The sequence below is a fragment of the Rhipicephalus sanguineus genome, chromosome 11 (assembly GCF_013339695.2).
Source record: "Rhipicephalus sanguineus isolate Rsan-2018 chromosome 11, BIME_Rsan_1.4, whole genome shotgun sequence".
Classification (NCBI taxonomy): domain Eukaryota; kingdom Metazoa; phylum Arthropoda; class Arachnida; order Ixodida; family Ixodidae; genus Rhipicephalus; species Rhipicephalus sanguineus.
Genome location: NC_051186.1, coordinates 14,749,327 through 14,776,254, shown reverse-complemented (window position 1 = coordinate 14,776,254; position 26,928 = coordinate 14,749,327). Strand labels below are relative to the sequence as shown.

The 26,928-nt window shown below is 48.8% G+C and overlaps 2 non-coding genes across 2 annotated transcripts; one reads left to right on the top strand and one right to left on the bottom strand.

Moving 5' to 3' along the window:
* Positions 1 to 271: 271 nt before the first annotated feature.
* Positions 272 to 434, top strand: LOC119375709 (U1 spliceosomal RNA). The gene has a single exon (XR_005180447.1). It is a non-coding gene; the product is annotated as a U1 spliceosomal RNA (small nuclear RNA).
* Positions 435 to 26,419: 25,985 nt separating this feature from the next.
* LOC119375675 (U1 spliceosomal RNA) lies at positions 26,420 to 26,582 on the bottom strand. Its single transcript, XR_005180424.1, has one exon. It is a non-coding gene; the product is annotated as a U1 spliceosomal RNA (small nuclear RNA).
* Positions 26,583 to 26,928: the final 346 nt, after the last annotated feature.

Below are 26,928 nucleotides of genomic sequence, written 5' to 3'. Positions count from 1 at the left end.
GATCGGAGGCCACGGTGAGCCATTTGTAGTTTGCGTTTCCAAGTGTAACTTTTTTCTGCGTATATTTTTGCCGTGAAGCTTCCTTGCAATGCTACTATTATCTTGTTCAAATTTACAGACCTGCGTTATTTAAGGTATTGTGAAGATATGCATAAACAGAAAATCCCATTTTTTTGTCGACGCTTTTGGATTTGCACTATAAACTGCGTTGCATCTCGTGCCATGTGGCGGGGCTCCTGAAATGGGGTTTGTCGTCGACTGTCCGGACGGCATACTTACCTGGTGTCGAGCTCTCCGGTGATCAGCCAGGCTGGGGCTCGGTGCTGAGGCTTTCCATTGCACTGCGGTTGGCTGAAGCGCGCCACTTTCCCAAACTGGGATAGCTGGGGCATGTAATTTTTGGTAGTGGGGCTCGGCGTTCGCGCCAGCCCCTTGTTTTGAATGTCCAAAGTCAGAATTACCTTTTTTTTTAGATGCGAAGCATCTTATGGCGGAGTTCAAACCGGTGGTGTGCGGCGTGACCACCCTTACTGCGCATGCGCAGACCCTTTCCCCTCTCCCATTTCCCCCTCTGAAACGCGGGCTCGACATGCCGAAACGCTGCTTCGCATCGCCTCATGGTCCCCTTTAGCGAGAGATTGCCTGATTTTTTGTTTTTATAGCTGAACTATACAGGGTGTCCCAGCTAACATATGCAGCACAATTTTAAAAAATAGGAATGGCGTTACGCGAAGCAAACCTACTATATTGTTCCTAGTACACTGTGGTAGACACTGCTATTTTTTTCGTTAATGAGGTTTAATTAATTAGTCATAATTGTATTTGTATTTCGACAAGTGCTCACCTAAATGTCAAAATGTCAATGAAGCGTATGTAGGCATGTTCAAATGGCATCTAACTGCGCTACTTTCAGCAACATGCTAATTGCGCGCTCATCTTTTTCCGCTTGATCAAGAAAGCCCGCGAAATATGAAAAGTGACACGTGACTAGACTGTTGCGCGCGTCGGGAACCAGCGCCCTCAAACAGGCTCCCTATGAGGTAGACAATATCAAGGAAAAAAATGCAGAAAAAAAAACGCATCGCCCTATCTGCCACTCCCCGGCCTAAGAAACGCACCGCTTGGTTCAGGCCGTAATCAGAACACCTGCCGCGTTATCAATGAGAACAGTCGGCGGCGAGATATGGATGATTGCGGCGTACTATCGAACGGAATGAATCCCAGCGAAATTGCGCGCATATCGTTGGCGCCCGACCTGTACCCTTGCCGAAATGCGGAACGCTGTTTCTCGCATGCAACGGACAACAGGCAAAGCGGTTGTTTGCAGTAAGCTTATTTGAGGGCGCTGGTTTCCTTTGCGGTTGTGAGCGTAGTCACGTGTTATTTTTCATATTTCGCGGGCTTTCTTTATGAGCCAGAAAAAATGAGCCCGTAATTAGTACGTTGTTGAAAATTGTGCAGTTAGATGTCCTTTGAACATGCCTACATACGCCTCATTGACATTGTGACATTTATGTGAGTACTTGTCAAGTTACAAATCTAGTTATGACTAATTAATTAAACCTCATTGAAAAAAATAGCAGTGGCTACTCCAGTGTACTAGGAGCAACATGCAATACGTTTGCTTCGCGCAACGCCGTTCCTCTATTTTTAAGTCGCGCTGCGTGGTAGCTGGGACACCCTGTATATATGTCGTCCACAGTCGATTACACACCACTCCATATTCAGTTGACGACTACGCGCAGTAGGCAATAAGGGCAATAGTATCTACGAGCCGCGCAAGAGCATATGAAGTTACCATATCGGATCTTCTCGAGGCTCTTAGCCATAAACAGTAACCATAGGGCACATTAATAAGCGCTGGTGAGAGTCCTACGACTGCCAGTTAGATGTATTTAATACAAATTATTTGATATCGTCTAGAGCAATGTGAGGACATTTAAGGATCGTGAAATAGAAATATGCCAGCTTCGAAGCCACAATTTTGTCTATTAAACCAGGGGAGTAGCAAGAAACGTTTAAAGCGAAATCTCCACTCGTCGCGGTACAGAACCAGAAAACGACTTTGTGCGTGTGTTTGACCTCGAAGGTCAGTGAACTTCCTTCTCGCACATGCGTCGTCATAGCAACGGACATGCGCATGCAGTGTCGGTTTGTACAGGTCTTCCGTGCACCCTCTTCGTTCGGCCGGCGGGCGCGTCCACCTCGAGACCACTCCTGTCACGTTACTCCCGCGCCGGCAATGCGAAATGTGTACAGCGTGCGGCTGCATGCTTTCCTGGCAGCTCTTAGCGCAGCATAGTCATGGATAGTATAGTATAGCAAGGGGATGAGAAAGTGAAGTGAGGGTGAGGAGGAAGGAAAGGAGGATGGGAGAGGGTAAACCATAACACATGTACAGTATGGTACAGCAATGGGGGAAAGTGAAGTGAGGGTTAGGAGGATATGGAAATATAGAAAGACACAAAGAAAGAGATATGAATGAATGGAAGAAGAAATAACTCAATCTGCGTTCTCCAGGTGGTGGCGCTTGCTTGCTAGCTCCGTTGTTTACTCAGATTTCACAGGCGTGGAATTGGCTTTTGATTTTTTTTATAGCGATAGCAATTACATGAACACTCTCGGCTGGTTTTTGCCGTCGCTGTCATGTCCCGGATATGTATATGTATGTATATATAAATAAAAGCCAAAGAAAAATAATCGGAAGAAAAAATTCCGAAGCGCACCACTGGGATTCGACCCTTCGACCCCTCGATCCGCAACACGCTGCTTTAAACAACTCGGCCACGCACCACCGGCTGTTTCAGCATAACAACGGCGAGCTATTTTTATACAAAATTTAACGCTAACGGCACGCAGAGTTCGTAGGTGTCTCAGTATGTGTAGTATCACCCGCGAGATTGCCCGAAGGGCGCGCTTTAAAGCTACGCTCTTACATTTTCCTTCAGACGTGCACAAAAAGTGGCCCATTTCTGTACACACTGACGATGTGGAACGACCGAGCGGCGGGGCTCGCGGCGATCGAGCGGCAGCAGGACGCTCGGACGCGGCTTCGTTTCACATGCACCGCTTTTGCGCGGCGCGCGCCTCTGCGATGCGCAGTGATGGTTGTGGGAAGCGCCCGTTATCCGCGGGTTTCCTTTCTCCGGGCTCGCTTGTTTTTGCGCGCTTGGGTTGCGACTTTCACCAGCCTTCTACTTCGATGATCGATTTTCACGCGCCTAAACCTTGAATGATGAAAACGTGCAGTGCATCAGTGCAGTTAAACAACTTCAGTAGTCACGTTTATTTCTGTTCCAGCTTTCTTTTTTTACCACGCAAGTCATGTTGCACGCACATACACTTGGCCATGGAAAAGCAAAAGAATTTGTTTTGGGGGTTTTAAGCTTTCACAGGGCTTTCGGTGGCTTTTCCTCTCGAATGCTGCAAGGCGTTGGTGCGCCGCATGGGCCGGCAAACGGATGGAAGCGGCCCAGTCGACGACATTGTGGGTTTGTGAAGGAGCTCGTCTCTTCTTTTTTTTTGCCTATGGGCATTCTGCAGTAAAGAGGCGGCGGCATTTGTCGCCTTCGGGGTCCGTGACCACTAAAAAAAGAAGAAAATAAAACAGTAAACTATTCGAACGTGCTGCACCAGAGTAGTAAAAAAAACTGAAACATCTGCTGCGAACAAGTGCGGAGTGTCGTAGGTTCCCCCTGTCCGGACCTATGTTGGTGTCACGATTAGATAAAAATACAAAAGAACAAAATGACACGTGCAAACGATTTGTCTGCTTTGATGGAAGCGCAGTAGAGAACAACAATAGGAAAAGAACGCGGCGTTTTCTACACTGCCAGCTCGTTGCAGCGAATGTCGTCTAGTCGGAGCGAGTTCCTCCCGGCGCGCGCGGCTACTCTCGTCTCCATCCCTACAGTCACGTGCTCCCCGCGTCACTGCTCCCCCATTGGTTGACCTTGGGCAGACGCTCTAGACGCTCTGCCGCGAGCGAATTTTTCCAAATGGAGCGAAGAAGATCGCAGCGTCCTTTGGTCGCTCTTAAAACCTGTTTTTCGGGCTCCCGCGACGGCAGCCGCTCCGCTCTTGGAGCAAAACCGCTGCATGTGAAACAGGAGCGGAGCGGCTGCCGTCGCGGGAACCCAAAAAACAGGTTTTAAGGGCGACCAAAGGACGCTGCGATCTTCTTCGCTCCATTTGGAAAAGTTCGCTCGCGGCAGAGCGTCTAGAGCGTCTGCCCAAGGTCAACCAATGGGGGAGCAGAGACGCGGGGAGCACGTGACTGTAGGGATGGAGACGAGAGTAGCCGCGCGCGCCGGGAGGAACTCGCTCCGACTCGGTTTCCTAGCAGACGACATTCGCTGCAACGAGCTGGCAGTGTAGAAAACGCCGCGTTCTTTTCCTATTGTTGTTCTCTACTGCGCTTCCATCAAAGCAGACAAATCGTTTGCACGTGTCATTTTGTTCTTTTGTATTTTTATCTAATCGTGACACCAACATAGGTCCGGACAGGGGGAACCTACGACACTCCGCACTTGTTCGCAGCAGATGTTTCAGTTTTTTTTTACTACTCTGGTGCAGCACGTTCGAATAGTTTACTGTTTTATTTTCTTCTTTTTTTAGTGGTCACGTACCCCGAAGGCGACAAATGCCGCCGCCTCTTTACTGCAGAATGCCCATAGGCAAAAAAAAAAAGAAGAGACGAGCTCCTTCACAAACCCACAATGTCGTCGACTGGGCCGCTTGCATCCGCTTGCCGGCCCATACGGCGCACCAACGCCTTGCGGCATTCGAGAGCAAAAGCCACCGAAAGCCCTGTGAAAGCTTAAAACCCCAAAAACAAATTCTTTCTTTTGCTTTTCCATGGCCAAGTGTATGTGCGTGCAACATGACTTGCGTGGTAAAAAAAGAAAGCTGGAACAGAAATAAACGTGACTACTGAAGTTGTTTAATTGCACTCTGATACACTGCTCATTTTCGTTATTCAAGGTTTAGGCGCGTGAAAATCGATCACCGAAGTAGAAGGCTGGTGAAACTTGCAACCAAAGCGCACCAAAACAAGCGAGCCCGGAGAAAGGAAACCCGCGGATAACGGGCGCTTCCCACAACCATCACTGCGCATCGCAGAGGCGCGCGCCGCGCAAAAGCGGTGCATGTGAAACGAGGCCGCGTCCGAGCGTCCTGCTGCCGCTCGATCGCCGCGGGCCCCGCCGCTCGGTCGCTCGCAACGAGCGCAATGGAAGCTAGACAGGGAGGGATGGCACGGGGGAAAGAAGTTACGTCAGCGCGCGTCATGAAACGCGATCGCTCTCCCGCTGTGATTCGCTTGCGCGAGTGCGGCTACCGTGTACTGAGGAGTGCGGTGCCGGCAAGTGGCGGCACCCCGCGGCAAGAAGCGCAACTCATCCGAACGCCGCTCTCGATTTACGTCGGCTATCGGCCAATAAGCATGCTATGTCTCTTGCGACGTAAACTGGCAGATCCGCGACGTCAACGTGCAGACGCCCCGCCCACCGACGAGAGTGAGAACCGGCCTCTGTTTGAAAAGAGGGCGCCTGAGGAAACGGCAACTTCGCGCACCGCTTGTGGCCTTTACGCGGCGCGCACGACTGTAATATTTGGCAGAGCAGTTCATAGCCGTGTCAGCTTTCCGCAGGATGTGTTTTTCAACAAGCCCAAGGGGTGCTTCATGACCACTTTAAAGAAAAAGAAGTCTAAGCGCTTTGGGTTGTCGCGCGCTGCTCAAACACGAAGAAGTAACAACCGTAACAGTTCGCGCTCGTCCTGTGTGTACCTGTGCGTTCTTTTCGAGTGTCCTTCCTTGTGTTTGAGCAGTGCGCTGCAAGTGTTGAGCTGTGACCGTTGTTAGTTCGCGGTCGTCCTGTGTGTGTTCTTTTCGCCAGTCCTTTGCGCTCGAGCGGCGCGTTGCAAGTAACAAGCTGCTTGCCGTTCTTCGCCTGACATTCTAATTTGTTGCTATCGCATTCAGTGCTTCGCCGTTGCGGCGAAACTGTGACTTTTTTAATCGACTCATCGACATTACTTTTCAGACACACCGTACGACTCTGGCCTTTCAGATATATATGTATGTGTTCAGATGTGTGTGTGTGTGTGTGTGTGTGTGTGTGTGTGTGTGTGTGTGTGTGTGTGTGTGTGTGTGTGTGTGTGTGTGTGTGTGTGTGTGTGTGTGTGTGTGTGTGTGTGTGTGTGTGTGTGTGTGTGTGTGTGTGTGTGTGTGTGTTTGTGGGGGGGGGGCATTTATTCATGAAATACAAATCAGCTGAAAGACCAGAGTCCTAGCCATCCTGTGCCTATTATCGGCTCTCTCATTTATCAGTTTTCTCAAAGCGCTGGAAATGCATGTAAACTGCATTTTCCAGTCCAGCCTCTTTCTTTAAGTAAGGATCTTCAATTGAGATGTACTGTAAAAACGAGTTACTACAAAAGCGAGTCTTCATAGTGCCGCAAAGGCGCTTCCCTGCTGGCAAAAGTGGACGACGGCTCCCATACGCTTTCAAGCAGCCGCTGCTGTCTTCCACATGTATTGATGCATGTCGTCCGTTGTTCAGTTCGTTTAAAGGGGCCCTTCAACGCGCATCGTTGCAAGTTTTCCTTAATCACAGAGAGTTGCAAGGATGTCATATATCTGGACAGCGTTTTACCGCAAAAGGTTTGTTTCAAGTCGGTTCATCGTTTGACGCGTCACAATAAATTGAGATGTCCGGCTAACATGCCTCCAGGAGGCGAGCTTTAGAACCGTTACTTCGGCACGCGGCGCAACGTATAGACATGGAGAGAAAAAAAAATGGGCCGCGTATCTGCGTGCCCCGCTGCAAATGCCGATAGAGGAGGCGCTGCGTGAGATACGGACGCCATCTGGCAATACGTCGGGAAACATGAGCTTGTGCAGAGGGTTTCCTTCCTCCGTGGCAGAGGGCGTTGTTGGCGCGCATATCATTTTCAGCGCAGCCGCATTTTCAGCGCAACTTAAGAAACTAGGATCTTTAGAATTACGTATCTATGTATCTTCTATTAAAGGAACACACCACCTAATACTTACCTAGTGGTGTTGCAACTCAGATATGCGTAATATTTACTTTTACAAGCGAAAGCTGTTATGAGATCATTTCACCGGCCGTTTTTGGTGCCGTAGTTGTCCGCCGCCGCCACCGCCGCCGGTGTCCGTAACCAGTATCGCTCGAAATAAGAAAAAAATTCCAGGATGGAACGAGGTTCGAACCTGGGCCCTCTGCGTGGGAGCCCAGTATTCAACCTCTGAGCCATGCCGGTGCTTGAAACTGCTTTGCTAAAAGGTCCTATACAGGCTTCATGTCGGGAAGGAACCACATTAGCATATGCAATATAGCGTGGAAGAGTAAAATAAGCACAAAGCGTCACACAACGCGAATTCTGTAAACAGGCGGAACACAATGCGAATTGCGCAACGAGTAGGTTGTTGAATGCTTCCAACCAATTACAAAGGGATCTGCCATAATTCTTCGTCGTCATCAGGCACAGCATCAACAAAGTGCGCATAATGCCTTACATGCGTTTAGCAGGTACCACGGCTCTCCGTAGATTGACGAAAAATGGCACAGTGCCTGCTGCCCTACTTCTCAAAAAAACAACACTTACAACGTAGCGGGTTTCTCGCAAGTGCATTTGTATTGGTTGCCAAGGAAGCCCATAAGCGCATGATCCATTTCCTCGGGGTCGCAATGGAACGAGCCGCACTTCAGGCATGCGCGACTATATTCCCTGGACCCAACTCTCAGCCTTCAAATTCCTCCAGGCCTTCGCCGACGTGACGCTACCCTCCTGTGCAGGTTATGGTTGGGTGTCGCATTTACGCGCGCGTACGCGTGCCGCATAGGAATGGACGACACCGCATCATGTGACCACTGCGGCAGTGATGAAACAATTCAACATATTCTGTGCGACTGCCCACAGTACTGTTCACAGAGACAGACACTTTGCAACGCGCTCGATAAATTGGACGACCTCACTCTGTCGGAAGAAAGAATCCTGCGCCATCGACCGGACCAAACGTCACAGAAAAAGGCTGTGCAAGCGCTACTGCGCTTTCTGCGTTCAACTGGTCTCTCAGAACGGCTCTGACTGGAACGTCTTGCGTGTGTGTGTGCATGTGTGCGTTTTTTTTTCTCGTTTTCATTTTATCTCACTCTCATCTCTGTCCTCTTTCCGACCCCTATATCCCCACCCCTGTGCAGGGTAGCAAACCGGTCATTCGCGCCAGGTTAACCTCCCTGCGTTTCCTTTTCATCTATTTCTCTCTCTCTCCTCGGGGTCTCAGTAAAATTACAATGATTTATAGCGTAGTGGGTTCCTCGCAAGTGGACTTGTATTGGTTGCCAAGGAAGCCCATAAGCCTGGGGGTTTCAGTAAAGAGAATTTCCTGGGGGTTTCAGTAAAGTTCTTCGCCCCTCCCCCCCGTCTCTCTCCCGCGTCAACGTATGTTATAAAGCATGACGGGAGACGGAAATGGCGACCGGGCGTCACCCAGTGCAAATTACATAACTGGTGGGCCGTTTAAAGCTTCCAACCCATTACAAAGGGCTGAGCCATAATTCTTCATCGTCATCAGTCGTCGCGTCATCAAAGTACACATAATGCCTTACAGACGTGTAGCTGGTGCCTCGCTTCTCCGCAGAATGACGAATAATGGCTTAGTAGGTGCTTCCCAACTTCACAAAAATTGGGATTTATGGCGTAGTGGGTACCTTTCTAGTGTACTTGTATTGTAGCCCCAAGAGAGCTTACAACGGGCTCTAGAAACGCCGCTCTTCCAGCTTTCGCTGTGACTGTGCTGCAGTTTCAGCGCAGGCCTGGCGGTTTTTTTTTCAACGACAACATTCACAAGTATGAACAGCCGTACCAAAGATGGGTGGGCGCGGTAAGCAAGCTAGTGGTTCAACTTTGGCCGGTTCGCTGAATCGGGTGACAGACAGACAAACAGAAAGACAGATATGTGTTTCGTCATTTGTGTATGTTAATGTTCTTGTTGTACGGACACTGTTTTTAAATGTTCGTAGCGTCCTACGATGACATAAACTTTTTCTAAGACAGACAGACAGACAGCACTTATGTTCTTCAAGGCTGGAACTGATTTCCTCAGCGCTTGTGTGATCTCCTGCACAGAAGAGGACAGGGGCGGATCCAGCCACTCATTTTAGGGGGGGGGGGGGCGGTCGCTTGAAGAAAATTAGAGAGGGGGGGGGCTCACTTTTTTTAGTGTTACTATTATTAAAAGAACACCATCACAGCATAAATACTGTTACTTTGTACTTAAAGTGGTTCCACTCATTTGTCCTAATCAGTTTTCTAGTCTTAATAAATTGGAAGAATTACTACAAATTACGGGCTGCCACACTTCAGATATATGCCCATTTTGCTGCATTAAACCTTTTTTAGAAATCGGGCTGCGTGGCCGGTGCGAACACGGGTTCGTGTCTTGCCGGGCAGTCATCAAGATAAGTTGATGGAAGGAAGAAAACTATACAAGTAATTTACATTATCCAGATCTCAGGGAACAGGCACGGTGTTCCAGCACCGGATTAAATTAGCAGATTGAGGTCCACCCCATTTTCCCTGTCTCCACGCTGTCACCACACCAGGATTCCACCAATCCTGGAACCTTTGTGGGGTCATAATGATGAGCACACACTTGCACTTCAAAATTCAATGTACCGTTGACTACGCAAGACTTCAGAGGTTGAGGACCGCCATCTCTCACGATCCTTCCGGGGATTAGGAGGCTCGTTGACCTCGCGTTGTCAGCACTTGTACTCGGATTACTCGTTTGGACAAAAGCCATCCGTATGGCGCCACGGCAGGTGCACGGTGCGCGAACACGGTACACAAATAAGGTATGGGATTACGGTAGCGCTCCTCCTCTCTCGCTCGTCCGCTCCCAGTTCCAGTGACGCACTAGCAGCACTAGTGCGTCCCCCGAACAACAGGTGGATCGTTAAGAATGCATGGGCTGACAGGCAATAATGAGGCGTGACACCACACAGTAAATTTCGACAAAAGCTTTTGTGGTGTTGGGGTGCCTTTACCCCAATTAGCAGCGGCGAAAGCACAACGAGCGAGAAAGGAAGAGCGGTACCGCAATACCGTTGTTGCTTTCCCTCAACCCACTCCAGGTCGTTTTCAGTCGCTGAGAAGCGAGGTCAAACCTTTCAAGGCGACAAGGCACGAGTGGCGGCTCTTAGAAGCTTTCTTGATAAAGAAACAAGGAGAGAAATGCGTGAGTGAACCGTCACTGGTTTTAACCGATAAACAAATAGCGTTTCTGACAGTCGGACCAGGGGAGGCACGCGAGTGTAGGGGGTTTCGGAGCTGCGCATGTGCCGCTTTGCAAATGAAACTATTTCTTTTAGAGAGTGCTTCAAAATAAATAAAGCACTGCTCCATTTGCTCATCTCCACGCGTACGTCGCACCATTTTAACAAGTAAAACGAGGACAGCATCGACTAAAGCAGAACGGCAGCAGCATCACAGACGACGAAAATTAGCAAGTGGCACAGTACTTACGCATATTTACGTAAGCCTTGCAAGTGACTTTCTGCATAATACCTTAAAAAAATAGCTGCGCACTTTCTAACCGAAAGAATAAATCGCAATGTGCGTATTAACATTATATCGGGCTGAGCATGAGCAAGAGATGCTGAATATATGAGCGTGCGACATATCGCTTGTACTTTTTCTAATTTATCTCAGTCAGTGGGTCATTGCTTCAGTGCCTTTGAAACTTCCGAACACAAAATCGTGGGCAGCGTTTATTTCATGCAAAAGAAAACAATTCATGTTCATATTCTTTCACATGTCTTGGAAAACATACCTTGAAGTTTTTTAACATGTGGAAAAAATATACTGAAGAAAAAAGTACTTAATTCAATCATAGTGTTATAGCGGATTCTGTAGGATATTGGTACATTCCTCGTAACTGCATTAGAAGGGCTGCAGAAAGATACACTATAGTCAGTTTTCGGACTTGGCTGCTCTGAACAGGTTAATGACGACAAATTGCAGGATATACTTGGCTGAATACTTGGCGTGACTGCTATCTCCAATACTGCAGCTGGCAATGATAGGCACGTTTCAAGTCTTCTTGAACCCAGAAACAAAAGAATCAAGGGGTGACGATATCAAACCGAAAGTTCTAAACGCAAGCTATATATTTGTGCGTGACCTACGCTTACCTCATGTCGCCGGGACGGGTCAAGTGGCAACCACAGTACCAGTCTCCAGATTCATACGACTAGGGCAGCAACGCGCGCGTCTAGACACTCGCAGGACGGTGGGACAGTCGCCAGCCGCCTGTGCCTTGTCAATGCGCACCGCTGTTTCCCGACAAATTTGATAGTGAAAACTCTTGTCGTAAACAAAGGCGATGCAGCCACTTTCCTTTCACTCCTACGCTGTAAGAAGCGCAGTGCAACGTCAAACCTACAACATTAGGACTGCCATCCGAAAAACCTTCAGCTGCCGTGGACAGGCACGTAGGCAAGGGGGGGGGGGGCGAAATTTGTCCAGCCTTCTATATTCCCGGGCAACTTTTTGTTTCTTTTTGCCATGGAAAGACTTTCTTTCGAACAAATAGGGCTTGCCCCCCCCCCCCCCCCCCCCGAAAAAAAATCCTGGCTACGTGCCTGGCCGTGGAAGCTCTCCCATGTTTTTCGCCGAAAGAATAAAGAGAGAAAGGAGTGAAAGGTGAGACCACGCGTGAGACAAACGTTTTAGCAAGATGCGGTAGTGACGGTAATACCCTACGTTCTAGTAACTTCGGCAGCCTAATACCTGCAGGTGCATCGTTTCAAGAACCTCTTACCTTTGAGTTCTTAAAGAGGGACAACTTCGTGCCAAGCGACAAGCTGCACTGGGAATGCCGGAAAAAACGGTGACGTGAAGAACACTGTTTCATCCCATCGACGGCAACAATCTAAATGTTCCTACAGGCTTTCTTTCGTTGTGATAACCTTCTCTGGTTCAGATATGTCAGCGATGTGTGCAATCCAGCGTCTTGCTTTACGCAGCGAAGAGACTTTGTTAGAAGAGTACTGACACAAAATTTTGAAGGCGAGATAACTTGTGGGATAGATTTGGGTGGACACACACGCATCACCTACGAAATATCGATGGATAATATCGCCTAGAACATATTTAAACTCAATTTTAAAGTGCGTGTAGCGCCACTGCACGCGAAGCTCGCCTTTGGTTTTCGTGTAATCAACCAACAACCACCTGCGCCACGAGTTTGTGCTGGCTGTCACGATTCTTGCGAGCGCTCTCTCCTAGCAGACTTTTTGAACGGGAAGAGGGGGCACACTTGCACGTGAGTGCAAATGTTGATGTCCTTGCCTCGGCAGTGCATTTTTGGGGGGTCACGCATACTTACAACGCCTCAGAGGGGATTATAGCAGCACCCAAGAAAGCCTTCGTAGAAAAGAATTGACGACACGGTGCGCATGTGCACGCGGTTTTGTGTACTCACGTAGTCAACTATGTTTTAGGAAGTTGAAATGGCTCCAGCCACAGTTTGAAGAGAGCCGAACGTCTCGGGATCGATTCGGTCCCTTCCTCGGGGGGTGACTGCGTTGGTCATGGAAGCATGGCCGCGTCTTGTTCTCTCACCACGGCTCCGGCTTTCCCTTTCCCTCACGTTTCGGAGGTCGTGAACGGAGGCCGTGGGGGCATTGTTCCTAGCGAGCGGTTCACATTTGCAGGTGTGTACTGAATGGGCCAGGACTCTAGCAAGAGCCTCCTTCGCAGATTCCTTTCTGTTAGAACAGAAGCACCGTCAAAGTCGATTTTATGGTCGTGCTTCTCACAGTGCTCAGCAAGAGCACTGCGCTGCGCTTCCATCTTCCTGACGTCGTTCTTGTGTTGGCGTATTCTCTCCGGGAAACACTTGCTCTCGCCTATGTAGCTGGCTGCACACCCAGAACACGGCACCTTGTAGACTACGCCTTGGTGATGGTCGGTCTTTCGGCTTCGGTAGCAAGCGGGTGAGCGTCGACCCGCGCTTTCCCGAAGACCCTGGAGAGCTGTTCACTGATGCCCGGCACATATGGAATGACGACGCGCTGGGCCGGCTTCTTCGATTCCATTGTAGCCGGCGGGGTGGCCAGGGAGGGAGGGTGGTCGCATAGTGTGTCTCTCGCTGTCTCTTTGCGGTACGGTGGCTGCCCTCTCGATACAAATAACTATTTACATGATAACTATTCTGTGTTCACTCCGCGCTCTCTGAAACCGAAACTGCGGCTGGGCGCTGTAAAACCATCTACAAATAATTAACCGTCGCGCGCTCCAGGAAACGAGCATTCCATCCGTAATAAGTAAGTCGTAGAAAAAACAAGATCCACACTTTTTATGTCAATGCTCCTTTAAGCTGCCACCCCCTTTTGCTGAGGAAGCAAGGGGGTTGAGGAGATGAAATTCTTGGATAAAGAACCGTCTCTAGTCGAGAAGAACATCTGAACCCTCCTGTCCACGGGAGGGGGATTAAAATAGCAGAACAGAGGCTCCTTGTCGTTGGAAAACATGAAAAGGGGGTGAAAGAAGTGCGAGGAAAGACGAGGGCACCATCTAGAGTGCCCAGAACACAAACTGCCAGGCTGGGGCAACTCTTTAGAGTTGCCGGCGGGTGTCCGGCGGTACTGGGAATCGAACCCGGTAGCTTCCGCATTGGAAACGGACGCTCTAGCCATTCGGCTTCCTCTGCGGTTTGGGCAGTGGTAGCCGGGGCAACCTGACAAAGGAGGTGGACGCAAGCACTAGAGGGCAGGGGGGGGGGGAAGGGCGTGTCACACAGTCTTTGGGGCCGCCCCCCCCCCTCTGGGTCCGCCACTGGAAGAGGAAAGGGGAACTGCGAAAGCGGAAGTGAGGGTGGGGGGGAAAGCTCGCCGTGGCGAATTGGCCGAATCAGAAGGAAATGGATATTCCACGGAAACAAAAAACACATCATACCCCCCTACGGGCAACTATGGTGGTATGCGAAAGCATCCTGGGGGGTGCGCATAGATCTTTTGTTTGTTTTATGGGACTTGTGACACGGTGGTTGTCGAGGCGTTTCAATTACCGCTTGCCGACGCTGACGTTTACGTTCGGCTTCCCGAGCCTTCCGCTGCTCCGCGGCGGTGGGGCTGCCGCTGCAACTAGCGCCTACGTTGACGTTGTTCATGGCGTTTCGCACACCGTTGCACAGAGGGAGAATGACGGAAGCACAGCGAACGCGCGCTTTCGCAGCTTCGAGATTCGCTTGCCGGCGTTGCCGTTTACGTTCAGCTTCGCGAGCGCCCATAGCGCTGTTGCGAAGGAGAGTGCTACGCTTGCCGGCGTTGCCGTTTGTGTTCAGCTTCGCGAGCGTCCATAGCGCCAGGGGCGTATCCAGGGGGGGGGGGAGGTTGAACCCCCCCCCCCGAATTTTTTTCGATTTTGCTTGCCTATATATACACGCACACATACAAACACACGCACAAACATACATAAAGTATGGTTGAACCCCCCGAAAAAAATTTCTGGCTACGCCCCTGCATAGCGCCGTTGCGAAGGAGAGTGCAACGGGAGCGAGCGCGCACACGAGCGTTTCTTTTCTCACAGACTCCATCCGGGTAACTTGAGATCTGGAGACTTTTCGTCCGCTTGCTCCTTGAAAATCCCTGTACGTCTGGGTACTACCTAGGCAACTGTTTATCCCTAAGAAGCCCAGCCACTCAGCTGCTTGTTGATAGCGCGTGTTAAGCGCGCGCGGATGGTGATCTGCGGCCGAGGTGTGTTTACTTTCCGTCCGTTCCAGTTGTTACACCCATCGAACGCTTCGAGATTGCCCCTTGCTTTAGTTAAAGGGCCTCGCAATTTCTGAAGATGTCGATCTTGTAATCGACGAACTTTTTGCATGTGGGTACGCATTTGTACTTATAGCAGCGTAGCTGAAAGAGGCGGAGCGCACGTGTTGCGTCCGGGACGCGTTTTCACAGTGAATGCGCTGCGGGCTCAGCTCCCCGAGTGACAATCCACGTATGCTGACGAAGTGAGAGTCAAGTGCGCTCCGTGAGCGACACCCTGGACGTTACTTTAGCAAGTGTTAATCGTTACGTCTGGGCGTAACGCTAGACACCGCCTTTACATCGCGTTTGAGCCCTATGGGTATTAAATTTATGAACAGCGATGGCCGCCTTCTTCAGCTTGAGTAAAAGACCCAATCATGATCAAGAAATTCGATGTGGATCAGGCCCGATTGTGATCGAAAGGGGTTGTGTGACACCGGTATTATGTTTTTCACCGCTTGTCTGAAAAGGCTGAGTGAGGAAATCGGTGTCATATTCTCAAAACGCTGCCTAATGCATCCAGCAAAGCTGCTGTTGTCGTGGCAGTGAAATCATGCCAGCTAGACATGTATTCAAATGTGCATGGTCATTCTTTTAGAACTGATCTGTTTCATTGGGCTGTAGTTTTCCTGCAAATTATTCGATTTTAATGCAGCTTACGGTCAAAGATTCAGGAAGGATGAAAATTTACTGTCTCGTCCCATTTTTTTATGCGCAGTGCAAAAAAAAAGAAAGAATAAATAAGAAATAAGGAAAAGTGCGAAAAAAACTCTGAATGTCATGCGGCATGCCACACACGACTCGTAAAGGTTTGTAAAACTTATAAATCACTTGCCCTACCGCAGGTGTTGAAATGACCACCCTGCATGATCACACACTTTTAATGCATTTATTAGCATGCACAAATTTTAATGGACAAGTGTCATCGGTATTGCAAATTATTTGACACCATGATGCTGTCACCACATGCTCTAACTAGGACTGTTATATTTTTCATATTAGTGTAACGTAAAAGTTGCCCATGCAGACTTGCAGGGAGTACTGAAAAACCCAAACGACATTACAGACAAGCACAAGCAAGGTTTGGGGCATTGCGTAGGCAGAGTTGCTTTGGGGAACGCAGCATATAATATGCAAGAATTGGGCACACACCCAACAGCCAGTATCAAGCATGCTCTTTACCTTTCCAGTGAGTTCGTAAAAGCTTGCTTCACAATAGGTAAGCAGATATAAACACATCACAAAATGGAGTAGAAGTTTTGTTTTATCTGTTAGCAGGATACTGCAGGCCTTGAGCCCAGAACAGCAGGGCAAATGAACAGATGTAGTTATATACTTAAGTTCCTGTGTAGTAACGCCCTCATATTTCAAGTATCATGAATTACCAACTCACCCAATCAGCCATTCTGTAGGTATAGTGGATGTGTGTGCATGTGTGTGTGTAAATAAGTAATGAACATAGAAAAAAAATAGTTGGTTTAATAAACACATGAAGCACAAGGCTAACGAATACACAATAAGAATAAACAATGATCAATAAAAACATATCATTCACATGCACCAACATCATAAACAAATGTACGACATGGAACCATACAGGTGTATTACAGTTCAAGATTCATAGTTCTCATTCTCTTTGTGGACTGGTGGTAGTTTGTCCCAGTCACTCGATCGTTGAAAAAAAAAAAAAGTGTTTAAATGTCTTAGTGATCTCATTCATCTGATAGCTACAGGGTATAGATACGTAAAATGCAGCGATCATAGGCTAGTGAGTGCAATCCTTGCCCCCAGTTTGAAGAACACACACAAAAAAAAAAATAACCACTAATGCACAGGCCAACCCAGGAAAAAAACAGAATACTTTAGAATTCCCCTAGAAAACAAATACGACACCTTAGAACAAGAAGAAACAAAAGACATTGAGGAAACCACAACTAGACCGATTTCTGAATCTGTAGTCGAAGTTGGAGGTAAAGCATCAATGCAAGAAGTAAGCAACATCTCTTGAACCACAAAAAGACTGGATAAAGAAACAACAGATAAGTGGGTGGGCATAGATAAATAGAATTTGCTTAGCTATTAAAGCTATCAATAAGTATAAGCCCAGTGACATATGGAATTATGATATCAAAGAGCAGTGAAAAAGGTGATGGCATCGAAACAGCTACCAGGCAACTCTATAGGAAAGACCGAAATGCATGCAGTGAAAGATAAGCATGGCAATATTAATGGTAAACTGAATGATGTGGTAAACTGAATGAGTGCATCACTTGTTACACCACTAAAACAAGATAATTTATGAGCTCGTGGCGATTTCTATTCAAGCCACATGGTTTGAGAACACTGAAGAACTGTTTTTGGTGCAAAGTTAAAAAAAGCAATTTGTACCATTCTTTTCCCTCTTAATAACATACTGCCATGAAACCAAGGCGAGTAAAAGTCCTTGATTACTTTATCAATAAAAACTGATTCAGTGTTTCAGATTAGCAAGCCTTTAATGTTGAAGTAAGGCCCGTATTCTGAAATGCTCCTTGCCTCAGCGAGGAGGCCATAACTGCTTCAGGACGCCTTGCCATGTATTCTATAACGCTTCTTACCAAGGTTCCCTCACTGAGGCCTTCCTTGGTGCTCTCTTGAGTTAAGGTAGCACTAGGGCAACCTTCGTGCCTCCTTACCGCGCTCCTCGCACTAAAAGGGTGCTTCTCTGCAGTACTTTGTCAGTGACACTGTGTCCGATCTTTTTTTTTTTTCCTTGTACTTCTGCACGAGCTCTGTAATTATATCCTTCCCATTGCCGATCAAAAATTTCTTGTCGGGCATGTTTTTTAATGTGCGGCTGAACAGCGGCCAAAATTTTTCATTAAGGTGGTGCAGCACGAAGAGGACAGGGTACACAGAGACGACGAAGATGGAATGCTTACTGCCAACTCATGCTTTGCACCTCAAAGGGTTAAACATTCTTTAGCGAGACCCGTATTACACCTTTGAATGCGTACCACCCTGTGTTTGTGACATCATATACTACGTCCTACCTTCCCGTGCAGGCAGTCAAAAACAAATGGTGATCCTCCTGCACACAAATCGTTATTGCAGTCACTGCTGTCGGGTTCCCAAAAGCTGTCGAAGCTCACTGCAGTGTCAAATGAAAAAGAACCACATGTCCTGCATGGTTTCCTACTTGTCATTCGGGCTGGCTATCACAGGAAAATATTAGCAACTGTCTTAAAACGGGCGAAATTCAGTGAAAACAGCTCTCAGTGGCACAAAATAAACTTCATACCAGTAAGCACACATAAAGTGAGAACAGCTAAAATGCAAGCATTTATGACAAGAGAAATCAACAAGAAAGGAGACATGGTGAGAAAAAAAATTTCCACACTCCATTAACATTGGTCCTTGCCTTATTAACTGAAACGTCATGCTTCCTTGTTTAGAGGGTACAGGTATATGTGGCTTTGTTGGTAGGTGGGCAGCTGCAATTTGAAAACAACTACATTTTTCCATTTGTGTGAATGTAAAAAAAATGCTGAAAGTACACGGTAAACCATTCATGTGTGTCACTTTGTGAACCATTAAAGCAGCATATGCGGAATCGGCAACAGACAGGCAGGTACACTCTTGCGACAGAGCATCGCAAAAGCAAAGGTAAGGGATGAAGCAACACAATAGTCAAAGGTCACAGGTTCTCAGTCAGGAAACAAACCAAACAACATAAGTGACATTCCCATTTCTGTTGTTTTGATGTCAAGTACAAGAGCAACACATGAAAAAAAAAAACTAATTTCAGTATAACAAAGGAGCAAGCATTTGCAGCTACAAATGTTGGTTGTGTGCATCTGGTCTAGTCTGCAAATGGCAGTTGTAGGTAAAAGAAAGTGCAGTAGCAATTGAAGGGGTGCATTCGTGGAATGGTGAAAGTTAGAGTGCTGGGCTGAACTGAACCAAATGAAGTATCCCATGCCTATAGAAGTGTGTCACCCATCTAGAAGTTAAATGTACCATCTAATCTAATGATGGTGCATTCAACTTCACATTTTGCATTAAGCCAGTTATAAAGTCTCATGACCAAAGGAAAACTTGTCCTAAAAAGGTGCACCTTTACCAACCACCAACTGCAGAAACAAAGTTGCAGGTGCATTCACACCACTGATACACCCGTGCGACATGAATGAAAGCAGTCATGCTGCTTCTCAAAACATTTCGCTTCTCTTTATCTACTCACCATGTAGAGTAGACGTATCCTTGTCATTGTATGTGCAAATATTGAACACTAGATATCTGATGTAACCAGCAGTTGCAAATATTTCTTATTACCACCTGGCGTCTAAGGATCCTGCTCGGCTCTTTTTTTATAGAAGCATGGACACTTTCATTACTTTGAGTGCACGTGCCCTAGATTTTTAGCATCAACTATATTAAAATTCAATCACATGCGCGGGCAGAATAGCTATTGCAAGTAATACCGGTGACACGCAGGCAGTTTTGATTGCAGTCAACGTTGACCCGGACCGGATTTCTTGATCACGATCATCAATCATTGCTGCTGCTCGGTCCAGACTAATCCGGATCGAGTTTGACGCAGACATCAGTCAAATCGCGACCTGGGAGCCAGATATCGATGCGCAGATCGCAATTAAATGTGACCGTGTAGGTACACCTGATCCGGATCGAGCCCAATCCCGATCGGTCGTGATCGCGATCAATTGCCCGCGTGACACCGGTATAACGATCAGCGAAGTGCTTTCGTTCATGCCAATTTCCAAAAACGCACAATATTCTCAGCTACACTGATAATGGCAAAGAAAACGCATCTCGAGGCGTTCGACGGGATTAAAGACAAGGACGACGGTAAGTGACAGCGCGACTATGGTGGCTACCATAGCGCGACAGGGCTACATGGGATCATACACACCCGGCGAGCACCGACGCGCCGTCCGCCAGCAACGTCAACAACACTAGAGTTACTGTAAAGGTAGCATATACAGTAACTCTAAACAACACATCGCGCGCCACAGCAAACAACGAGCAGCAAAGCTCTCCTAGGGATAAAAAGAGCATTGCACGTGTTCTTAGGTAGTACCCAGACATAGGGAGATCTTCAAGAAGCAAACGGGGAAAATATCCCCAGATCCAAGTTACCCGGATGGAGTCTGTGAGAAAAGAAACGCTCGTAGCGCGCACCGCCTCGAACCCTCGAACCGGTGTATTTTCACCGCTTTCTCTCTTTCCACCTCGGCCGACCGCTGCCGCTGGTGTGTGCGGATTCCCGAGTTTTGCACTGCGTGGTGCGTGCGAGGTCAGCGTGTTTCCATTTTTCGACGCGCTGAAGCAATTGTGTGCCGCAAATCGAAATGTCGGACGAGAACAAGTCGACAAGCTACCACTGCGCTGTGTTTGGCTGCGGCAACAGCAACGGAAGCCTGAAAGACTGGCAGCCGAGGCCAGGGGCGTAGCCAAGGGGGGGGGGGGTTGGGGGGTTTAACCCCCCCCCCCGAAATTTTTCAGTTTTGCTTGCGTATATAGGCACACACACATACAAACGCACGCACGAACATACATAAAGTATGTTGAACCCCCCCCCCCCCCCCCGAAAAAAAATTGGGGGACCCTTAAGCTTCGCCTTTAAGAGTTGAACGCAATAGCGAAATCCGGCCCCTGGTGTGCACTTCAACCACTAAGTGCATACTTATTAATGTGTATTGTTACACACACACGCACACAGACACACACACGCGCGCGCGCGAGAATGGTACAGGCTGTTTCATACTTAGGGGAAATCTCGGAGCGCCTGGCATCGCGATGCGACTAGCGCTGCAATCGCGCGCCGGCAGCAGCTCGCGCGTGCGCAGACGCTTCAAGGTTGTAGAGTGGCACATCTGCGCACGCGCAAGCTGCTGACGGCGCGTGGTTGCAGCGCTGGCCGCATCACGATGCCACGCGCTCCGAGATTTCCTCTAAGTGTGAAACAGCCTGTACATACAGGTTTTTGATCTAAACCAAGAGTCGCATGGCCTCCAAAATGCACGCCGCGCGCTTGCCATCTCGGAGGCCATAAAGAGTCTCACAATGCCTCACAGATGGCAGCACATTATCTAGCGTTTGCTGTTTGCTTGATCAACGCCTCCTCTGGAAAGGCCAAGGCGGCATTGGCTTGATATGTTTTCCGCTAGATGAACATAGTTGTCCATTTCCTTTCTCGATTTTTCGCTCACGGATGATTTTTCGCTCACAACCAACGCGACCAACGGTCCCGACACCGTCGACGGAATTTCTGCGACACGAGCTCTCTAACGCTATCGCGTTAAAAACTTCTGGCTACGCCCCTGGCCGAGGCATCCGACGCGCACAATGCTTTTAAATGACTTCGCTTCTCTCAGGTCGCACGCCCTCTTCTCCCGCAAATAGTGTAATATATGTGGTGTCTTCACTTATGGCCACTTTTTCAAGTCATCACACCAGCTTGTGATTGTGCTTGGGTGCTGGTACACTTTACCATCTGCACCAAAGAGAACCAATGTCAAGGCTGACGATTAATACACAAAATGTTTGGCCAAGAGTTGTTCGCTCATAAAATCAACCTCTCTGATTTCTATGCTACAGCACATGATTTACAATGCCTGCGGCTAGAAAATGTTCCATCTTTGTGCGTGCAATTTCGAAGTTATCGAATTATTCCAATCTATATGACAGAAAGGCCTGCATGATATGTGTGCTTTGGCGCAGGTACGCGTCTCGAACGTTCCGTCGAGAACACGTTCTTTCTCGACTTGACAATTTTGTGACGATAACTGGGGTAGCGTTATGACAACAGCACCTTTTTTTTCTTTTTCGCGCGACAACCTGGGTGTCGTGAATAATCGGCCCACGTTCGTTAAAGCCAGGTCGCTACTTGGACACGTGCGCTCGTCGTAATGCTTCTCAAATACTCGCCAGAAAACAAACTGACAATAATGTTACCAAAAGCGGGCGCCCTTTCGGCGTATCGCTAGTGGCGGCGGCTCGCGCCGAAGCGAACTTCCGCCATGCCACGCTTCCAGATGTGCAACAGGCTTATTTTTATTTTATCATCGGTGTTGCTTCTACGCCGAATTTTGAGCTCACACGTCGTACTTCTGTTCCTTATACTGTGCAAGGATCAGAGGCCACAAGCTACGACGGCGACACGAATAAACACAGGCATCGGTGTTTGTGCTCCTGTCGTTCCGTGAACATTGTATCGCAACGTGCCAAGCGGAACCAAAATGGTCTGTTAGGGATTAGAGTTACGTTGAACTTGAATAATCACGGCACGGAAACCCGAGAGTCATCTTAAACACTAATGCGCGCACCTAGCGCGCAGCCGGACAATGGTCACGTGTTCGCTCGTCTCCATTTACGTTTCTCCGTTTACTTCGAGAGTTGTCCTAAATGTTAACGCTCTCTCATAGCGCATATTCCAAGAACCACACCGAGGTCAGCTATAACAAAACATACAAAGCAATTGCCAATTTACAGACGCTGCTTAAGAACTGCATTGGCATTCTACTCATCGTCGGCGCTGCTGCGGGAACGTCTCGTGGGCCGCCGCTGCTGGCTGTTTCAGCCATTTTGAAGCTGACAACTTAGCGATTATTTACCAGCGCCTTTAAACTCGCGAAGCGTTGCTCTGTTTTGCCCGTGTATCGCGAAGAACAGCGATACCTTGTGAACTGAGCGTATACGCTGCATACACCGCCGCGGAACCCCACACACCGGAAGGGCGGCGAAACATCGCAGACGCTAGACGGCGCTGCGGCGGTGGCGAGCTTTAAAAATGGCAGCCTCCTTGTGAAACCCTAACGAGCGCACAGCTGTGGCGGAGATAGAGAAACGGGAGAGGAGAAACGAAGCGGAGGCAGCGCTCAAACCACCTCCTCGCGCTCACGCGAGAAGAGAGGGGAGAGTTGGCGCATGCGCAGTATGGGTGCGGACGCCGCAGAACGGACACTACTCTGAGCATAAGATACCTTCGCATCTAAAACGGGAGGGGCGGGGGGTAGGTATAAGTTTCACTGAATAATGGTTGTCAGAGGAAGCACCAGTTAACATTGGTAGGTTAGAAACTCCTAGAAGAAGGGCTTTTAACTCGCATTTGGCACACGGTAACGCCTCACGTGAACTAAAGAAAGTCACAGTTTAAACGCAAGGGCGATCGAAGCAATGAATGCGATAGCAACAAACTGTAGTGTTAAACGAAGTGAGGATGGCAGCTAACTGTTTTGTATCCCATCTCGCGTAACTACAAAACGCTGGTGTAAGAGAATACGGCCGCTCCAGGGAGAGATGCTCTCCGCATAGTCACTTCGCCTTGAGAGCGCAGCACGTAGAAGGGTATACGATGGCTGTGATGGCTTTCGAGATAGCGCGCGCGCCAGCGATCGCGACCTTAGATTCAAAGTGGCTGCTCGCGCGACACCCCCCCCCACCTCGCGCCTTTTCATGGTCGTTAAAGACGGGCGGGGCGTTTCCTGTCTGCTTCGACGGCAGGCCTCCCGAGCTGGGTGCTTTTATTGATGTTATCGCATGCACCCTCCGAGCGACCGTAATGAGCCGGCTCGTTTGATCTCTGCTTTGGTCGCCCACGCTCGCGCGCTTTTACCTGCGGTAGAACATAAGATGCGTGGGGGGATCATATCAATTTCGACTTCATACGGCAGGGACATGACAGCGATGGCAAACACCCGTCGAGGACACCCCCCCCCCCCCCCACCTCGCGCCTTTTCATGGTCGTTAAAGACGGGCGGGGCGTTTCCTGTCTGCTTCGACGGCAGGCCTCCCGAGCTGGGTGCTTTTATTGCTGTTATCGCATGCACCCTCCGAGCGACCGTAATGAGCCGGCTCGTTTGATCTCTGCTTTGGTCGCCCACGCTCGCGCGCTTTTACCTGCGGTAGAACATAAGATGCGTGGGGGGATCATATCAATTTCGACTTCATACGGCAGGGACATGACAGCGATGGCAAACACCCGTCGAGACTGTCCTAGAGATGGGTCGCTCAGGAGCGAGCCGGCTCTTTTGAGCGGCTCTTTTTAAAGAGCGGGTGATCCGCGGCTCAGTAAAAGTGAGCGGCGGTTCTTTGGGAAAGGGGGAAAGCCGGTTCTCGCTCGTTCGGTGAGCCGTGCTGAACCGATCTGCTCAGAGAGCCGGGGATGAGCGGTGAGCCGGTGAGCGCATGAGCCGGGTTAGGTGGCGGTACAGTAGTGCATTGTCGGTGGCCGGTTCTCTCTCGCTCAGTGAGCCGTGTTGAACCAACGCCACTAGGTGTTGTTCGTTGAACCGGTCGAGCCGCTTCGTTCGAGTTCGCGTTCCTTGAGAGAGGTACGCTACGTAGGAAGCCTTCATGCGCGGGTAGGGTGCGGGCAAGTACCCCCCTAACTCTAGGCTTCCCGAGTCACGCGGAAGCACGTGGCACTCATGCGTCTCCAGAACATTTTTCGGAGGGGTGCATAAGCGAAGGGGGGGGGGGGGGGAGCGGAGGGAGGCATCCAGCAGCGACCAGCGCCCACCGCGAAATTTCAGGAGGAGGAGGGGGAAGGTAGCCTCCTTCTTGCCTCCTCTCCCTCCTAGTGTTTTCCCTTCCTCCGTCGATTTAGGTGAACCGGTGAGCCATAGAGTAACAGAAAATGACAAGAGTGGACACACGAGCCTATAAGCGGCGGAGCTACGCAGCTTCACGCCAGCCGTTAGACGGCAGCACGTCACTCCCTGTTTCCAAGAGAACGCGCGTACTAGTTATCCACTGCAGTACCTTTTCTGGTTCACGATACATCTACTTGTCTTTGTCAGACTATGTGGCTGCGGCAGTGGCTTCCGCTGGCTCGTAGTGCGGCTCTAAATCCGTCTTTATCATCTGCGATTGGACAGTTCGAAATCATCGATTGGTAGCTGTCATGACCATATATGGTCAGGGATTGCCGGCATGGCAAGACGACGCGGCATGAGCGGCGACGCATGTGAAATTCGCTGGGATCGTCTGCCGGGAACTCACTCTGTTTGGCGGCTGCTTGGTAAGAACGCCTTCATTAGGTTCTTTTTTCCCTTCATTACTTTGCAATGTATTTGTCGCTACAGCTTTAAGTTGACATTTGACGCACTTTGTGTTTTAGCGCCGAAAGCTTCTTTCTGCTTCACGCTTCGCGTATGATGCTCGTGAACTGCTTTGCATTAAGAAATAGCAACTTGAAATGCTGTGCAGCACGTTAGCGAAGAAATCGTTTCTTGGCGCCAAAAATGAGTCGCCGCTTGCGTCGTAAGGTTTTCTTTGTGCATTCAATGCCGTTACACGCAGTTCTAATTCACTGCATGGGTGTGCAAACGTGTGAAAGAGTGCAGTTGTGCTTAGAATCGTTATTTGTGGTATTCACAGTTTGCTTGACGCCTATGTTAAGAGCCGAATAAGAGAGAACTTGAGAAATGAGAACTGTGTTCGTTGGCCGTGGCTACGACGTAATATTCTCGTTAAATACTGCCTCAGTAGTTCATGCACCGAAGGTTGCTTTGTGTTCACTGCGGCAACTGCTTGAGACTGTTTTTCGCGAAAGGGCGCTGAGAAGTGCGTCGGAGACAATTTGCGCGAAGGCCAGAGAAAATACGGTAAACTTTTTTCTCTTTTTCCAGGTCATGCCGTCCGGAGTCAAGTACTACGGCAGCTACTGCTGCGCTGCGTGGTGCAACGACTAAGTGGTTCAGGATTCCGCGAGACGACAGGTAGCCCTTCGCACCTTTCCAAGACGTAATTTTGAAGTTGTGGTTGTCATTAGCTAACTATCAAAGTATGTCCGTATCTTTCGCACTATTTTGCCGTTCAGCTAGTTAGTGTTTGGATGGTCATACATATTCTTCATTCACTTAAATCGAGTGGCCCCTTTTCTCTCTGAAGTCCCCTTTTCCTCTGTGATGCTAATGCTGTCTTCTGCACATTTATTGTATTGTAGGAATTTTCTAAATATCGCCTATTTATTCCTACTGTGCAATTTCTCAACATGTGGCAGCTGTCTTGCATTGTGCAGTGCACCCATCTTTTGTATGTGCTTAGTGAGAATGTGACTTGAAATAAATGTTTCGTCTCTCCCAACGATTGTCATGTCTGCATAAACAATGGCATTGTGTGCTCGCCGCTCTGGCGGTGTGGCTTACACGAAGCTACTTATGCATGCAAGTAACGCGTTAAAAGAAAAAAAATATATATATATATAACCCCCGAGACAATCACACGAACAAAAGTGGTCTCGGGGGCCGTGTAATTTTACCTATAGCTAAATAATGGCCTCTGAGATTCGCATTTTTAATTTTTTTTGCGATTTCCGATCTCTGAGGCGGCTGTTAGGATTCCCCACATCCGTTTGGTGCGCTGCGAACCCAAATCAGCCGCAGGGGCCTACGGGAGTGTCCTCTCTTAACCTTTTTTATATTACTCTATGGGTGAGCCGTTCAAATGAGCCGGTTCACTTAAGTGAGCTGAGCCGTTCGGAGCCGCTTTGCCCATCTCTAGACTGTCCATATAATTGCTATCGCAATAAAAGATCGAAGGTAGTTCTTACTTTGGAATTTAAAGACGAGGGGCTGGCGCGAACGCCGAGCCCCACTACCAAAAATTACATGCCCCAGCTATCCCAGTTTGGGAAAGTGGCGCGCTTCAGCCATCCGCAGTGCAATGGAAAGCCTCGACACGGAGCCCCAGCCTCGCTGATCACCGGAGAGCTCGACACCAGGTAAGTATGCCATCCAGACGGTCGACGACAAACCCCATTTCAGGAGCACCGCCATATGGCACGAGCTGCAACGCAGTTTATAGTGCAAATCCAAAAGCGCCGACAGAAAAACTGGATTTTCTGTTTATGCATATCTTTACGATAGCTTAAGTAACGCAGGTCTGTAAATTGAAACAAGGTAATAGTAGCATTGCAAAGAAGCTTCACGGCAAAAGATGCGCTGAAACAGGTACACTGGAAACGCAAACTGCAAATGGCTTAGCGTGGCTTACGATCGGCTCGGTCGGCCGGCGTACAATAATATTCTCCTTACTATAGCACAGTCTCCTACACATCACCAAGAAGCCAGACGAT